At 40.7% G+C, this 18,628-nt stretch overlaps 1 long non-coding RNA gene and 1 pseudogene across 2 annotated transcripts in view; both read left to right on the top strand.

Annotated features, from left to right (window-relative positions):
* The window catches only part of LOC129011783 (uncharacterized), a 45,364-nt gene extending 31,078 nt beyond the window's left edge, over window positions 1-14,286 (top strand). Inside the window, exon 4 of one of the 2 annotated variants that reach the window (XR_010123611.1) lies at window positions 11,333-14,286. This is a non-coding gene — a long non-coding RNA (uncharacterized LOC129011783). Of the gene's footprint in view, window positions 1-11,329 lie in introns of both variants that reach the window. The other variant, XR_010123610.1, reaches the window with a different exon arrangement.
* Window positions 4,205-6,901, top strand: LOC129011359 (tubby-related protein 3-like; annotated as a pseudogene).
* Window positions 14,287-18,628: the final 4,342 nt, after the last annotated feature.

Below are 18,628 nucleotides of genomic sequence, written 5' to 3'. Positions count from 1 at the left end.
ATTGATTTAGTCACATCAATGTCTGCTCATTTTAGAAATTTCAACAGTTTCCCCTCCCTCCTTGCATTACTACCTCCATTGGAAAACAGACAGACCTACCATCATTTATATGGGTAGAGCCAGCCAACACACTTACTCCTCTTCTTCCAGGTAGTAGCTTTTTGTAACTGGAGTTACTTAAACACAATCAGATAATTGCTTCTGGTGGGTAAATAGAAATAATTTAATATTTTCCTTCCACATAATTGCATTTTAATCAATTTATTGGATCAATCCTTTATTATTAATTGTTACCTGACAGCCTATGTTAACTATCTTTAAATTGCCAGGTTTGGAGAGAAAGGGAAATTGATTTTTGCTTATATCAGCATGTTTGTATCCAATGGATACTGGAACTATTTTTTTTAAAGAACATAATTACATAAATGTCTGACACACATTGTATATAAACTCAAGTAGTAATTTCAAAACACATCATAATTTTTAGAACAGATGCTACAAAGCTACCAGAAGAATCTAAACAAGCCATTTTTGGGTGCCATGGGAATACTTTTCTTAATTTTTTCTTTTTCTTACTTAGATGTTAAATGACTGTCATTATTTATATCATCTCCTGTGCCTAATCAGGTTAATGCATATCACCAAACATTTTTCTACAATGGGACACAACTTTTATTATTTTCCCCTAGTTCAGTGCAAAGCTTTATAGATTCATAGAATATTAAAGCATAAGGGGCCCTGAGGGACCATCTAGTTTATCCGTCTAAATTTACAGGTGGAGAAATTACTGGCACTGTACATGGTTCACAGTGGGGAGTAGAGGCAGGGATCTGGAATGAAGGAAGGATGGGATTTGGATTTCTTTTTCTAAATTTCCTTGTCAACTCTGGTGACCCTCTGCCTTCAGAATTCTTTTTCTCTACTATGTGTTTTCTTTGATCCCTGTCCCTTTTTCTCTGTCTTGATGGCAACTGAAACAGAGGCTACAGATCTTTCTCCTTTATTCCTCAAAATTCCACTCTCTTGATGCCACCATGGGAAATGGACTTTCACTGGAGATAAGTTGGAGTAATGGCATGAGAGGATTTTGTCTCATCACAATATGGGAGAAGACATTAAGCTGAATATTAGATTTCTCCCTTCTTAAATCTCTCAATGATTCTGGCAATTTCTACCTTCTGGTAATTTCCACCATGTTCTTTATATATCTTCAGCTTATTACCAACTTCTTTCTCCTGTGTCTTCTCCCAGCTCCATACCACTTTTCTGGGGACACAGTTCTTTAATCTAACTGTGTGTTCCTGCTAACTCATCCCCTTGAGGACTTACTTTTTGTTAACTTCAGTTTTTTAGTGTATTTTCTTAAACAAAAACAGTTATTTCCCTAACAGTAACTTTGATGCCAACAACAAAATAATATATATACGTTATATTTTATAAATATTATATCTTAGCAGACGTATACTTAAGGGGCTTTTTGAACAACCGGCAAAAGTGCTTAATTCTACCAAGGGAGGTAAGTGTCTTAGTCAATTTGGGCTGCTATAATGAAAAAAATAAAACCATAGACTGTGTGGGTTAAACAACAAATTTTATTTTTCACAGTTTTAGAGGCCAGGACTTCCAAGATCAGGATGCCAGCAGATCCTGTGTCTAGTGAGGGCTCTCTTCCTAGTTTGTAGATGGCCGCCTTCTTGCTGTATCCTCACATAGTCAAGAGGGAGATCATCTGTCTTGTGTCTTATATAATGACACTAATCCCATTCATGAGGACTCCATTCTCATGACACAATTACCTTCCAAAGGCTCCACCCTCAAATACTATCACACTGAGCATTAGTCTTTAACATATGAATTTGGAGGGGTGGGGCACAAATACTCAGTCCACCAGAGTCAGATAAAGCAACAAGTTTTCTCTGGGAATAAGAGGAGGCAAAATTGGGGAGAAAATTATATCAGGCTAATAGACCAGGTAAAGGTGAATATAGTAAAGTGGCAGATTACAGGGGGTAAAGGGTGCCTAAAATCCATGGTTCCTATGGCTGGTGGGAGAAAATGATAGGCAGTTGCATACAGGGGCAGATATCAATAGGTCTTCTTATGTTGGTAAGGAATTTACATGGGGATCCAGGGCACTTGGATCTGGTTCATTAACCTCTTTCCCAATCAGACCTGCTCCCCATCCACTGTGGCACTACCTTAGTTGAGTCCGTCACATCTTTCTTGTAATATTACATTATTTTAAGGTACAGAGATGAGGAAAAAAATGAGCTTCAGGAAAATAGACCCCTAACTCAGCGTGTTTAGAGGAAAATGTGTGGAGAAGTAGTAAGACTCAAGCTGGAGAGACAAGCAGTAGCCAAGACTCTTTCCAAGGACAACTCTGATCTCTCAACTCTCTTTTAGATCCCAGCTAACAGAGGACCAACCCAAATGTATTTATGCAAACTCCAGGCAGGAGGCTTAATGTAAAAACCCTTCTTCTGACTCTCCTGCAAAAGAAACATAACCAATTTACATTTCTAGCAAATTTCCAGTGTAGTATAAAAGTTTATTACAAAAATGAATATCAAAATAACAATTTTTTTTGATAGAGATCGAAGAAACTAGTAAAGAAGCTCCATATTTATGAGAACTGGTTGTAATAACTTTAGTTATTTGAGACCATCTGTGCGAACATGGAAATAGCCTCATTATATGTAAACACATAATAGTAGTTATTAAAATTTGATTCTTTTTGTACTTTACTCAAGAGAAACAGAGAAGCTAAGGTAGGTTTTCTGTGAATGTGGAATCAGAGAAACAAGTATATGTGAAAAGAAACTGCAGAGTTTGCAAATATTTTCTGGAATATCTAAAATTTTCATTAGAAAATCCAAGACGCCACATAGCTAGCACCAGCTATTGGCCTAACCTTAACCAGGCAGACCTGGCCATGCCCTGCATGGGGATGTCCACAGTCATCCAAACCAGCAGGCTGCCTTTTGAAGTGCTCTCTGCCACATCACATGTATACACATGCCTGCATATTTTTTCTCATACACAGAACTATCCTTCAAAATCTGTATTACTCTAAATTTTACAGATGAGACAAAAGTCTCAGCTACTGAATGAGTGCTCAAGACTATAGAATTGATAAGCCAATATGTAATTCAGATTCTTGCTTCTCAAAAGCTAGCCGTTTTCTCCTTGCACCTTTCTGTTATCATGGAATCAGCTTTTCACATGGGACTTATAAGCTAGCTAGAGTCTTAAAGCCTTTCCTTTGATATATATTGCAAGAAGATAGCAATAATTTGAACCATCTAAACTTGTGGTTCATAGTTCAAACATGTTTACTATTTACTCATGAAGTTCTTTTGAATACTAGTTTTCACTACTTTGCCGATATAAGCTGAAACCATGCAAAATGGTTTTAATAGTCAACGTGAAAATTCTTTCTGTAACTTTTAAAAATTTTTTGTGAAATCATTATTCTTGTCAAGTTTGTAAATGTACTAAAAATGATGAAAACAGTAAAATTAATATTTAGTATACTATAATTGAAAACACAAACACTGAGGATGAAAGCATTTTATTATTTGTAAAAAATTAATTAAGAGTGCTTTAGGACATGAGGGCGATCCGGCTGAGCCGTCTGTTACCCTATTGATCGCCAGGGTTCATTCGGCTGACCTGGCTGGCTAGGCTTGTGTGCTCTTCTTCCCTCACCGCTCTACGTGCATCCCTCCTGTCCCTCCCTCTGTGGAAGAGGACGTCCCCCAGAGAAGAGGACCAGTCTTTGATCAAAGGTATAGGAGTAGCTGCGCCCCCATGCTAGACTCTCCAAACAAGCTCTTTTGTTTTTTAAGACGGAGTCTCACTCTGTCGCTAGGCTGGAGTGCAATGGTACGATCTCAGCTCACTGCAACCTCCGCCTCCTGGGTTCAAGTGATTCTCCTGCCTCAGCTTCCTGAGTAGTTGTGACTACAGGCGCACACTACCACACCCAGCTATTTTTTGTATTTTTAATAGAGATGGGTTTTCACCATGTTGGCCAGGATGGTCTCGATCTCTTGACCTCCTGATCTATCCGCCTTGGCCTCCCTAAGTGCTGGGATTACAGGCGTGAGCCACCACCCCTGGCCAACAAGCTCTTAAAAGTAGTTTAGAGCCATGTGTGGCTAGGAGTGGGGACATGGTTGCCACTTAAACAGCAGCAGGCATGAACGCCTGTCGCTGCCAGCTTGGTTCCAGTGGGGACAGTGTCTTTCACGATGAGACGATGAAACTTTAACAGCTGGCGCTGGATAATCAGAGAGCACTGCTCAAGAAGCAGCAGAGAAAAAAGCACCTTCAGCCATTCATGGTGCAGCCAAATCCAGAAGGCAGGCTAAGTTGGGTGAAGCCAAAGGCCAACGAGGAGCGGACTCCTTTGGTGGACTCTCATCCCCCCCACAGCAATGTCGTCTTCATGGCATTGATGGTCCGGCTGCTGTCATGAAGCCAGATGCTCAAGATTTGGAAACCAAAGTTCATGTTCTTTCAGTCAGCTCCCCTGTTCTGGGAGAAAACGCTGAAGAGAGTGTTGATGGGGAAAACACCTTGGATACTGCTTCCAAGCCAGATCTTCAGAAGATTTTCCAAAAACAATAGTATCTCAGATAGTCTGAACTTTGATGAGGAGACTGATGGTGAGGAAGAAGAAGGAAAGAAAAGATCCCAGGCTACATATTCAGAAAAAGAAAGATCCAATTCCGCATCCAGCCTGCACTCGACCGCAGATGCAGCTGCTTCCGGTTCCGATGCTGCTGCCCAACCGGTCGATAACGAGCTGGGAGAAGTGGAGGAACTGGAGGACTTTGCTTCCGTTTTCGATTTTGCAGCCCAACCGCTGCATAACCGGCTGGGAGAAGTGGAGGGCCTGGAGGACTTTTAAGTATAGTCCTGCCCCTTGAAGTGTCACAGTAAGATGTCATATAATCAGGGATAAAAAAAAAAGGAATGGATTGGGGCCCCTGCTCCACTTACTGTGTATACTTGGAAAAAGAAGAAAATCAGAACACATTTCTTCTTACAGCTAGAAAGCGGGAAAAGAGCAAATCATCCAACCACCTTATCTCCACTGATCCAGCTGATTTATCTCGTGAAGGAGAAAGGTATACTGGCAAACTTAGATCCAACCTCAGGGGAACCAAGTTTACAGTTTATGACCGCGGTGTCTGCCCCATCACGGCCGGAGTCTGGTAGGGAAGGCTCACACACGGCAGGAGCTGGCTGTCGTCTCCTGTGAAACAGATGAAGTGGGATCTGAAAGTCCTAGGAAAATGTCTGTGATCATTCCCGGAATTACGGTGAATCACGAGCAGATCCCATTTCAGCCACGAAGTAACTACGACAGCTTGTTCTCAAGATGGCAGAACAAAACTATGGTCCGGGTGCCGTGGCCCACACCTGTAATCCCAGCATTTTGGAAGCAGATGCGGGTGGATGGCTTGAGGCCAGGAGGTCGAGACCAGCCTGGCCAACGTGGCGAAATCTTGGCTCTACAATACAAAAATTTACCGGTTCAGTAGCGCGCGCGCCTGTCATCCCAGGTATTCGCGGGGTTGAGGCACGAGAATCTCTGGAACCCCGGTGGCGGAGGTTGCAGTGAGGCGAGATCGCGCCACTGCACTCCAGCCTGGGCAGATTGAGACTTTGTCTCAAAAAAAAAAAACAAAAAACAAAAAACAAAACAAAAAAGACAGGTGGCAGGAGAGGCTTTGGGGAGGATTCCCAGTGAACGCGAGCCCTGCAGGCCTAGGCAGGGCTTTGGGCTTTCTTCTTGGCTCTCTGAAGCCTGGATCATGGGCACGAAAGGTGTTTTGCTAAGTTTTTTGGATTATCAGCACCTCTCTGCGTATTATGTGACTCATAGACCAGTTCGCCCTTCCCAGAATGTATCTGAAACTTGAGAACGCAAGAGTTCTGTGAGCTCTGCTCTCAGCACTGTTCAGCCACAGCCCTTGTGCACATAACTGCCAGCATTGGGCGAGGCACCTGTGGCGGCTGCTCCCTTTGATTTCCTTTCTGTGGACTGACCTCTTATCCCTGCCTATTCCTGCATCACATTAGATAAGCATGTTAAGGAGAGCTAACTGGGAGCTGCGAAGACCCTGGGCTTATCTCCCACTGACAAGTCCCACCTGCTGGGTGTGGACAAGACTGTTTCCATCTCAGGCATGCTTCCCCTCAAGTGCCTCCCGCACAGCCTTGCCCAGAAGCCTCACAACTCGTCACAATCACTCCTCCCCCAGTCTCCACTCCCCTTCCCCACACTGTCATCCTGAGGCACTGCCTGGCAAGCTACCTTCACTGAACACAGACGCTAAGGAGAACTTAACGGTGGGCCTGCTGGACCTCATCCTGTTCCTCCTCCTCCTTCTGGTTTAAAGAGATATATAAATAACGTAATTTCACATAATTCCTGTTTGTGTGTGCAATTATTGGTTTTATATAAGTTCTATTTATACCTTTTGTATGTTATAGAAATAAAAGTTAATTTCCATAGAAAAAGAGAGAATAGGCAGTGCTTACCTTCTTCTCATCATAAAACTTACAACATGGAGTCAGCATCTTTTCAATGCTTTATCCAATTGTCATACTCCTTTCTAAATTTGGATCAGCTTGCACCATTGTATTCTTTGTGTCTTCGATGTCTTGAAGTATCTCTGAGAATTCCTATAATGTGAAGGTTTCTTCTTACCAGCTTCACTTCCTCTACAACACCTTCATTCTTTTCTTCACAACCATTTCCCTCATTTAGGTTGATAAGCTCACCTTCACTAAGCTCCTCTGGCTGCATACTGAGTCTCTCAATGGCAGCAGCATCAACATTCCCATGGCCGGCTATTGCTTCTATGAATCCATTTATGTTTGATTTGAATTTCACATCCAATGCTATCAATTTTCATTTTTTGTTGGACAGCTTTGTTGGCCAATTCCCTCTCTTGATTGCCTATTTTTATAAAATGTCTCATGGGTCTATCACTGGGAGACAAAGAGGGAACACAACTACATGTTTTGTTGTCTGTGTGGAAACTGAACAAATAACAAATGCAACAGTGACTGATCACCAGTACACTATGAAAGAAGTGATTAGGTTGGTTACTGATCATGATGTACATCTGTTATTTACAAAGTGATTTAAGGAGTGAAGAGCTTGCAGCAAAATTTGTACTTCATGTCATTATTCACAATCTACCATGGGAACTAAAATTTGAACGAAGATGTTGGGTGGGTGCGGTGGCTCACACCTATAATCCCAGCACTTTGGGAGGCTGAGGCAGGTGGATCACTTAAGGCCAGGAGTTCAAGGCCAGCCTGGCCAACATGGCGGAACTCTATCTCTACCAAAAATACAAAAATTAGCCAGGCATGGTGGTGCATGCCTGTAATCCCAGTTACTCAGGAGGTTGAGGCAGGCCAATCACTTGAACCCAAGAGGCGGAGGTTGCAGTGAGCTGAGATCATGCCACTGCACTCCGGCCTGGGGGACAGAGTGAGACTCTATCTCAAAAAAACAAAAAACAAACAAACAAAAAAACCCTAAGTTGTTGGGGCACTGACATTATTCAACTAAACCATGATGACTGAAATTCACGCAAAGTGGAATCATGTACGGTGAGGGCTACCTATATAAACATAATCAAACCCTTGAGTATTCTGGGATGGACTCCACTTTTTTTTTTTTTGTCATGTTGGTTACTTTCCTTCCTTGTGTCTCTGACCTCAAAGGCAGTAGAGGGTGATGGCTTAACTGATTCTGGAGTTAAATTGCCTTTGGTTGCAGACTAGACTGCCAGTTCCTGTCTGTAACTTGTCTCACACCTGTTTTTCTCTGCTCCTCTATTTTCTCATCTGGTAAAACTATAATAATGACCATCCCTATCTTGTAGAGTTTTGTGAGCATTGCATGAAAGAATCCATGTAAAACCCTCAGCATGTATCAATCACAGAATAAAAGCCCAGTAAACACTTTTATTTTAATGACATTATTACTCATAGTAGGTGGTTCTGAAAAGTTATTTATTTAACAAATATTTATTGATGTTCTGCTATGTATTTGTTGCTGAGAATATAGTGGGGAAAGGTTTTTCCCCATAGAGCTTACACTCTAGTGAGGCAAACATGATTTGTTCATTAAAAATTAATATTCATTTAGAAAGATAAAAAATAAGCCTATGAAAAGATAGAAACACATAAAACTAATAGAAAAATAATTTCAGATAAATCACGTTAAATGCTTTTTTAAAAGTGAGGTTGTAAAACTGTTAAGTGCCGAAGAAAAAAAATAAGTGAATTTTTTGGACAGCCTAAGAGCTCTGCCCATGTTTTAGGTACCTGAGAAAGAGCCACCTTTAGTCTTTCCCAACACAAATCTTTAAATCTGCCCTTTAGAAAATCATTTCCATGATGATGTATTTGCCTAGTTCTTGAAGTGAAAGAAAAACACCGATTTCACCAATATTTACTTATTGCTGCTAACAGATCTAAATGTTGAACTGCAGTTGGCCACCTCTGTACCCATTGCGAGTTTTTATCTTCTTTTACGGATGAGTGTATTTGACTATGTCATCCCAGACTTTCCTTATGATAAGCTGAAGTATTTGCTCATATAAATATTTCAGGAAGCAATACAAGGAGACTTGGAAAGAATGCTTGAAGAGGAGATAGATCTATGTCCAGATCCTCCTGCTATAACACTTACATGTGTTCTCCCTGTTCTTTAAGCAGAAAAACAAAAAAGCACAGTTCTAAAAATACTTTATCAGTGCAATATTTCCAGATTTGAAGACTTTTAGAGAGGGCCTAAAAAGGGCCCAGCTAGGGGCTGACAGAGTAGCTGCCCTGTCTTTAGAATGCAGGCTATGAAGGGGGCATCAGGCTCTCATTGTAGCACACATGGAATGTGGGAGGAAGAATTCTCCATGAATATCTTTGTATTTTGAAGAACCTTAATTATAACAAAAGTGGTATTTTGACAATTCTCTCAACAATGTGGGGGAAAGGAGGCTTGATGCTCAAATGATGTATTTCCTTGATTACTCTGAAGCTTCTCTTCATGTGGAGAGGGTCTTCTTGCAGTGTGAGGCAGACCGCTTGGGCATTCAAGGAGAAGGGGTGGGTCCTGTTCCACAAGGCAGATTAGCTGCAACCATATGCATGTACAAAAGGAATAATGAGGGTAAAACCACACAGTAGCGATTGTGAACTTTCTGCTTCCAAATTCTCCCAAGCTTTGAAGCAGGCGAAGTACAGGGCCTGCTGTCTCTGCTGAACAAACAGTAATGGTTCCAGCTGCATCCTCTCCTATACCATCCACTATTCCTTCAAAGAACTGAAAATAGAAGAAGCCAGCTTTCAAATAAAAAGTGCATATCCCAGCACTTTGGGAGGCCGAGACGGGCGAATCACAAGGTCAGGAGATTGAGACCATCCTGGCTAGCACAATGAAACCCTGTCTCTACTAAAAATACAAAAAATTAGCCAGGCATGGTGGCAGGCGCCTGTAGTCCCAGCTATTTGGGAGGCTGAGGCAGGAGAATGGTGTGAACCTGGGAGGCACAGCTTGCAGTGAGCCGAGATCGCACCACTGCATTCCTGCCTGGGCGACAGAGAGACTCTGTCTCAAAAAAAAAAAAAAAAAAAAGGTGCGCGTCATTGTTGGTGGATCAGGTGGGAATCTTGGTGCAGAGGGGTGGGGTGTGTGGCTTGTGAAATGAAGTTTGTTTTGAAAAAAGGTAGTGCAATCTTCTTCAGAGAAATTCATGTTTAAAGAATGCTCAAAACACCGAAAATAAAATTTAAAAAGAAAAAGAGGATCAGCAATAAAGCTATTAGGAAGTACAGGTCAAAATCAAGGATTAATTAACTCAATATATATTTAATGAGAAAATACTTTATGGCAGGCAGGGCTGCTGTGTATGACTGTGCAGCGTTTAGACTGCAGAAGAGCACTTGGCTGCTCACAAAGAAACTGTATAGGGTGGCGGAGGCCCTAGAGTCAGACAAGTTTTTCTGTCTGGGGATAAAATGGTGAATCAAATAGACAAAGTCTGTCTCCTCACAGAGTGTACATTTCAGTGCAGGATGCAGACACATTAGTAGGCATGTATATGACAGTGTGTTGGATGTCATGTATGTGGAGTGTCATGGGTGCATGGAAGAGGACCTTGATCCACAGAGAATCCTTCTGGAGCGGCTATAGCTGGCACCATGGAGTACAGGCTGACACCTGTACATTTGTTGCTCAAATGACATATTTCCTTAATTATTATAAAGGTTCTCTGCACGTGGAGAGGATCATCTCCCAGTGTGAGGCAGAGAGCTTGGGCATTCAAGAAGGGGCAGTTCCTGTTCCATAAGGCAGATTAGCCACAACCACATGCCTGAACAAAAGCAACAATGGGGGTAAAACCACACAGTATGTGAGCAATGGGAGTGCTTCAGACAAAGGGAGTGAAATTGGCAAAAGCTCAAGCAAAAGAAAGGCCTGATACTTTCAAGCCTCTGACTGAATTCAGTTTTAATTGGAGCACCAAGAGCAAGGATGGAGAAGGAGCTGGAGAGGGAGGTAAGGGCTTGCTCACGCACAGTCCAGTCAACCATGCTAAAGTGTTTGGAGCAGTGAGTGAATGTTTGCAAGCAGGAAAGGGGAAGGGTCCCAGGATCTGCATTTTGCAAAGACCATTATGAATGCCAGGTCCAGATTGATTTGAGAGGAACAAGAGGAGAAAAAGGATGCATACCACACATTGCAGATTTTACTTTGGAAGCTTGTAAATAGTCTATTAAAAAATTTAAATAAATTAAAAAGGAATTAGTTAGAATTGAAAGTAAAATTCCATAAATGACCTTACCCATTTGTCCACTTGGTGACAAAACCACACAGAGAAAAGTTGTTCTAAGTGATTTCAAAAAACGTAAACAATTGTGTAACCCCAGTGGGATATACCCCAAGGAAAAAAATTCCCTGCAAAAAAATCACTTAAACTGTTTTCAGTAATTGTTGGAGGAAATGTTAATATAATTATTCTAAGATTTTTAATCTAATATATGTAAAGCCACAAAAACATTGTAATTTTAAAGGAATTTAAAATTTGTAATACAAGAACAAGAAGGAATTGTTTTTGTATTACAAATTGTAGAGACTTAAAATTTTTTTTTTTTTTTTAGGGAAAACATGTGAACGACATTTTTGGTGATAACAGGTGGGGCCCAAGGGTAGTCTAAAGTGGGAAGATAAAGACAAAAAAGCAAAATTATTCTACAAATTAAATAATAAGAAATTTCTGTTTTCTCTTAGCAGCTCAAGAAGGAAGGAGAATTTGAGGAAGGCTGAACTCAGAGAAGAGAGGTGATAAAATAGAGAGAAAGGTCTCTGGAGAGATCAGCTACACCATAGCCAGCTGGGACCTGTGGAGGACGAAGACCATTATGATATTCCCTGCAGCAGGAGGCAGCAAATGAACTGTCAGGCCAGTGAGGTCTGACACCAAATTATAAGTTGTCAAACATATACACAGTGTCTTTCCATCATACCTACATTTGTTAACGTTATTTTTATTTACCTTCTGTTTTGTGTCCAGCACTGATATTGTGCTAAATCTTTCAGGCAAAGTTTGGTGCCTTCATGACCTGACTATGTGTTTGCAGTAAGTATTTGGAGAAATGAGGGAGATGAGAGAAGAAGGGCTGTGTATGTTCACATTTTGGGGCACAGCAGTCCCCAGATCAGCTGGGGAAGCAAGGTGAGCTAGTGACAAGGTGGCCAGAAAGTATAGATAAGCAGCTAGAAACAGGAGTGGAGAGAGACAGGGTGAACCGGGCAGTGGGAGAGAGAGCTGGAAGTCTTAAGATTAAGCCAAGAAGTGTGGCAATAAGATGTTGTCACTCTGAGATGGGAGGGAGAGTTAGTCTTCATATTATGCCATATTAGATACTTATAATTGCTTGAGAGTCATACCTATGGATGTAATCTCTGCTATGCCCCAACTAGCCATGAGAATTGTGGGCAAGCTATTTCATGTCCCAGAGCTTCCTCAATTTCTTACTCCGTAAGTTTCTCCTTTGTTCTTATTTGCTTCATGGCACTGGTTGACCCCATCTGTTCCTGCTCACACACAGCCAATGGATCCACAACACACAACTGTACGGGCCCAGAGGTGGTGGGCTTCACTCTCAATCACTAATTTCCAAATAGAGCTGGAAAAAGAAGTTGATGAAGGGAGCTAGGTGAACTCATGGTAGTTACTAAGAATCCCCTTTCCTTGAATGCTCAGACTGATCCTGTTTAACAGACCTCTCGTGGCCCCAGTATCTTGGCACCGTTTGTCATGCAAAAGTTTATCTTGGGCAGATGGGATGTCTCCAAATCTTCCATTTGCCTGGCAAGCCTAAGACAGTGTTCTTGACGTGCTTTTGCTGCCTGCCCTGCTCAGCTTGGCATTGCCTGGTGGTGGTCACTGTGTCTGTGCAGTCTCTCCATTTCCTAATATCAGGCTCAACGCAGGGATGTGGGCTGAATCACAATTGAGGGGCACACTGAGAGCTGGGGGAGCACAGAAAGGTTGAGAATCAATGAGCAAATGACCAAGTATTTGAGGAGTTTAAATATATCTGAAATCTTGGAGCAATACAGCCAGTCCCTGGAAACAGGGTTAAATTTCAAACTTAAGCAATATAACACATGTCTATGAAGTTTCTGTTTTTCAATGCTTAAAACTCCCGTTGACACTATGGGGCTGAGAAAAGGCCCATTTTTACTTAAAGCAATAAGTGTGTCATTCACCAAGGCAACGCTACCTTTCCCATGATAAGTGGAACTAAAGCTCTTTTTGGGCTGCTACCAAAAATATGCTGAAGAACATCTATCACATAAACGAGATTCCTTAATTGTTTAGCATAAAGATTTTCCAGCATTCTAAATAAATTGATTCCTCCTAGTTTAAACAAGAAAATATGTCTTTTTTTCTTTTAAAGATATAAACAGTGACAGCTATAGAAGGATCAAATACAAAAAGAAATTTCTTCCTTTAAGTAATTTCCAGAGGTTGTGATTTTCTTAAAGACCACACACACGCTTACTCACACCCCCCCACACACAGGACTAATACAAATTACAGCTAACTGGGAAAATCTCAACAATTTTTGCTAATTTATTTTGTTGGCTTTTCCCCCCTAAAAATGGCAGCAAAAATGAATAAAATTGTGAAGCTCTGCACAGTAATACAATGTTACCATGGAGAAACATGTAGAGTTGCTAATCCCATGCATTTAGTTGTTTAATTGATTGTTTTTATATTTTTTAATGCAAGAAGAGTGACATCAACTTGAAGACCCCATAAGATACTAACTTCATACAGGAACATTTTTTGCTTCTTTGATTTTTAGGGTTAACCTTACTTTTTCAGAGCCACGCATTTAATAATAATGCATTAATAGTAATGCATTTAACAGTAATGAGCACAAATGTTAAGTGTATGGTTTCAGTGGTAAACCTAAGATACGACCCAGTTTCTATCTAGACATCTTCCATTAGCCTTTGCTCTGACTGGTTTAAGAGAGATCCTACTTTCAACTTAAACAGAATAAGGACATCAACTTGCATTCCCTGTGCTCTTAATTAGTGTTTCCTACAAAACAATAAGGTAAAGCAAATAAACAGAAAAAACGCACAAGGGGTGTGAAATTCAAGTTGATGGTCAATAAGCACATGAGGGCATGTTCAACCTCCCTTATAAAAGAGAGAAAGGAAGATTAAAGAAACAATGATGCCATTTCTCACCTGCTCAGCAGATCAGCCAAAAATTAGAAGTCTGACCACCTGAGACTGGGTAAGGACATGGTGTTATGGGAATCCCACTAGCTGCTTGTGAGGTTACACATCTATATGTATATTTTGAAGGAAAATTTGGCATCATCTAGAAAAGCTGTACATTTTTTTATTGTGAAATATTTTTAGTATATAAAAAAGGTAGAGAAAATATAATAAACCTCTTTGTATCTTCCATCTAGCATGAAAAATATACACTGAAAATGTTCTGTTTATCTTTCCTCATTCCCCTTTTCCTCATCTCAAGTGAAACCACTGTCTTGAACTTGGCATTTGTCATTTTTCATCCTTATTTCACTACTTATGTATGCATCCATACACCACATCTTTGACCTTTACATAAATGGTATTATATTGTATATTCCTTCCTGCAACTTGGGCTTTTGTTTATTCCCTTTTTCTTGAGCTAAATATTATCTTTATGAAATTTATCCACATGTTAATTTATCTATATATCCATGATATATGTAGCTGTAGCTTGTTAATTTTAACTTCTTATAGTGTTCCTTTGGTAAATACACTGTAGTTTATTTTTTAGTCCCCTACAGATGATCAATTAGTTTTATTTTTCCAGGTTTTTTGTTTTTTGGCTCTTATAAACAATACTGCAATAAGCATTATTGTGTGGATATTTACTGTGAAAATGTGGTTGAGTTTTTCTGGGTCTGTATCATACTCTATGGAGTAGTATGGGGTAGTTTAGAAGAAAATTTCTCAACCTTTAACATGCATTTGAACTTTCTAAAAATGCAAATTCCAATTCAGTAAATCTAGCGTGTGAATAGAAATTCTGCCTCTCTAACAAGCTCCAAGGTGATGGCAATGTTGCTGGTCCATGGACCATGCTGGGTATTTATGAGATCTCAGAGCTGTTTGCTTTCCAGGCAGCTTCTTAGTACATCCCTGTGAGCAAACATCAGCATGCTTGTAGTCTCTTCATCTGTACCACGAATGGCATTATTCTGGTTTACTCTTTAATACTGAATGGACCACTTTTCACAGTATAACCCTTCCAAAAAACGGAATACGCCATAACGAAGTCTTTAAGAGATACAATACCATTTTTTTTTTGAGATGAGTCTTGCTCTGTTGCCCAGGCTGGAGTGCAGTGGTATGATCTCAGCTTACTGCAACCCTTGCCTCCTAAGTTCAAGTGATTCTCCTGCCTTAGCCTTCAGAGTATCTGGGATTACAGGTGCAGGCCACCACACTCAGCTAATTTTTTGTATTTTGTAAAGACAGGGTTTCACCATGTTGGCCAGGCTGGTCTCGAACTCCTGACCTCAAATAATCCACCTGCCTTGGCCTCCCAAAGTGCTGGGATTACAGGCATGAGCCACTGCACCTGGCTGAGATACAATAGCATTTCTTTGCAAAGTCTTAAGGTTGTTATAAAACACTCCTTGAATTTAATATATAGGTGAAGTTATATGTCAGCATTGGCCAGGCGCTAGTGCTGAGCACATACAATGCTGGAGTTAAAGGGTTGCCATGGCATTTGCCCAGGGGAAAAAGGCTGTGCCCCTTGTCTTTTATTTTCTTAACTAAGTGGTGAAATGTGTTTGCCTGGAGGTTTTTTGTTTTGTTGTTTTGTTTTTTGGTGTGTGTTTTGTTTTAATAAGAAATGTAATGAATGCACTTGGCAAAGAAAACCAAAATTAATGTGTGAAAAATAATGAAAGTAAGTCTCTCCCCACCCTGTGCTCTGGGCCCTCTCTTTAGAGGCAAGTGCTGCTGCCAGTTTCTTAGATACTGTAGCAGACAGAGCTTTACAGTGGCCTAATGACCCCCAACTTCTAGTTTCCCACCCTTGAGCTCTCTCATCCCTTGAAGAGGGCAGGACCTATGACTTGCTTCTGACCAAGAGAACACAGGAAAGGGGGCGGGCTATATGTGATGACAATTATGTGATGATGTGACTGTATTATGAAGACTGTAGTGCTATCTTGCTTGAGTTTCTTCTTTGCTTGCTGACTTTGAGGAAGCAAATGGCCATGCTGAAAACTTCACATGACAAGAAACTGTGGGCAGCTGGTAGAAGGTGAGAGTGGCCTCCCATGGACAGACAGTGCTGATAGAGGAAAGCGCTCAGTCCTACAACAATATTGGATTCTGCCAGCAACCACATGGGTTTGAAAAAGTAGCTCCTTCTCCAGTCAAAACTCCAAATGAGAACCAGCCCCAGCTACCACCTTGATGGTAGCCTTGCAGAGAATCTGACTGAGCCATGCCCAGACCCCTAACCCAAAGAAACTGGGAGATAAGTGTGCATTGTTCTAAGCACTAAGTTTAAGGTGACATTGTTATACAGCAATAGAAAATTGATATGGTATCTTTCCATAAATTGTATGTGCAAAATATTTATACATGATTATTTTTGTTCCAATCTTGGAAATTATTCAATATGGTCATGTATACATCTACCCTTTTAATTTTTAAGGCTGCATAATATTCCAGTGATTGAGCATTCAAATTTTATTTAGCCAGTCCCCAGTTATGGATTTTTAGGTTGTTTTCCTAAAAGACCCCACTCTGTCACCAGAAAAACCTGAAAGTGGCTGCAATGCCTCGAGATAGTAAATTATTTTTTAACAAACTTCTCTTTTAGTTCCCACTTAACTGTCCACTTTGTCTTTATATCATTTCTTCCAGCTGAGGTTTTAAGCAGGGTTGCTAATCATCCTGGTTTGCCCAGAACTAAAGGGTTTTCTGGGATGCAGGACTTTCAGTGTTAACACCAGGACAGTCCTGGGGAAAAATGGGACAGTTGCTCACCCTATAACCCCTTTAAAAGTACAAATAAAAGGAAAAAGGTGAAAATCCCCAAAATTGCAAGTGACTTCCTCAAATCTCAGCCAACAGAGAAGGAAGAACATTTCTGATACCTGGCTTCTGCTGGCAGAGGGTCTGCTCATCTCAGCTTGGGGTTCCCTTTGAGGCCTCTGCTAAAAGTAAATACGTAAGTTTCTTTATCTAATGCAAGAATGAAAGGAAGACTTTGGGTTTTCGGAACAATAGTCTACCTCTTTTTATCAAAGGGATAAACCACTCAACCTAAAAGAATAGTTATCCACATAAGGCTTCAATTATCACCTAATAAAGCAGCAGGATTCTTCTATTATCACCTAAATAAAGCTGCCATGAAGCCGGAACAAATAGGCCAGGCAGAGAGAGTCTCTGCAAAATGAGAGGCTGTGAATTATAAAGGCTTTAGAAATGTGCGGCTGCAGACTGGATGATGCTTGCATTTGAGTCAGGCTGGCTAAAGGCCTTGAGTGGATGACTTCATGTCTCTGAATCTCAGCTTTCTCATCTGTTGGGTATGGTGCATGGCAGATATATATTTTTTTCTTTTTATTATTATTATTATTATTATTACACTTTAGGCTCTATGGTACATGTGCACAACGTGCAGGTAAGTTACATATGTATACATGTGCCATGCTGGTGCGCTGCACCCACCAACTCGTCATCTAGCATTAGGTATATCTCCCAATGCTATCCCTCCCCCCTCCCCCCACCCCACAACAGTCCCCGAAGTGTGATGTTCCCCTTCCTGTGTCCATGTGTTCTCATTGTTCAATTCCCACCTATGAGTGAGAATATGCGGTGTTTGGTTTTTTGTTCTCGCGATAGTTTACTGAGAATGATGATTTCCAATTTCATCCATGTCCCTACAAAGGACGTGAACTCATCATTTTTTATGGCTGCATAGTATTCCATGGTGTATATGTGCCACATTTTCTTAATCCAGTCTATCATTGTTGGACATTTGGGTTGGTTCCAAGTCTTTGCTATTGTGAATAATGCCGCAATAAACATACGTGTGCATGTGTCTTTATAGCAGCATGATTTATAGTCCTTTGGGTATATACCCAGTAATGGGATGGCTGGGTCAAATGGAATTTCTAGTTCTAGATCCCTGAGGAATCGCCACACTGACTTCCACAAGGGTTGAACTAGTTTACAGTCCCACCAACAGTGTAAAAGTGTTCCTATTTCTCCACATCCTCTCCAGCACCTGTTGTTTCCTGACTTTTTAATGATTGCCATTCTAACTGGTGTGAGATGGTATCTCATTGTGGTTTTGATTTGCATTTCTCTGATGGCCAGTGATGGTGAGCATTTTTTCATGTGTTTTTTGGCTGCATAAATGTCTTCTTTTGAGAAGTGTCTGTTCATGTCCTTCGCCCACTTTTTGATGGGGTTGTTTGTTTTTTTCTTGTAAATTTGTTGGAGTTCATTGTAGATTCTGGATATTAGCCCTTTGTCAGATGAGTAGGTTGCGAAAATTTTCTCCCATTTTGTAGGTTGCCTGTTCACTCTGACGGTAGTTTCCTTTGCTGTGCAGAAGCTCTTTAGTTTAATTAGATCCCATTTGTCAATTTTGGCTTTTGTTGCCATTGCTTTTGGTGTTTTCGACATGAAGTCCTTGCCCATGCGTATGTCCTGAATGGTAATGCCTAGGTTTTCTTCTAGGGTTTTTATGGTTTTAGGTCTAACATTTAAGTCTTTAATCCATCTTGAATTGATTTTTGTATAAGGTGTAAGGAAGGGATCCAGTTTCAGCTTTCTGCATATGGCTAGCCAGTTTTCCCAGCACCATTTATTAAATAGGGAATCCTTTCCCCATTTCTTGTTTTTGTCAGCTTTGTCAAAGATCAGATAGTTGTAGATATGTGGCATTATTTCTGACGGCTCTGTTCTGTTCCATTGATCTATATCTCTGTTTTGGTATCAGTACCATGCTGTTTTGGTTACTGTAGCCTT

Source organism: Pongo pygmaeus, chromosome 14 (assembly GCF_028885625.2).
Source record: "Pongo pygmaeus isolate AG05252 chromosome 14, NHGRI_mPonPyg2-v2.0_pri, whole genome shotgun sequence".
Classification (NCBI taxonomy): Eukaryota; Metazoa; Chordata; class Mammalia; order Primates; family Hominidae; genus Pongo; species Pongo pygmaeus.
Note: the sequence above shows the minus strand (reverse complement) of the source record. Positions and strands in the feature narration are given on the sequence as shown.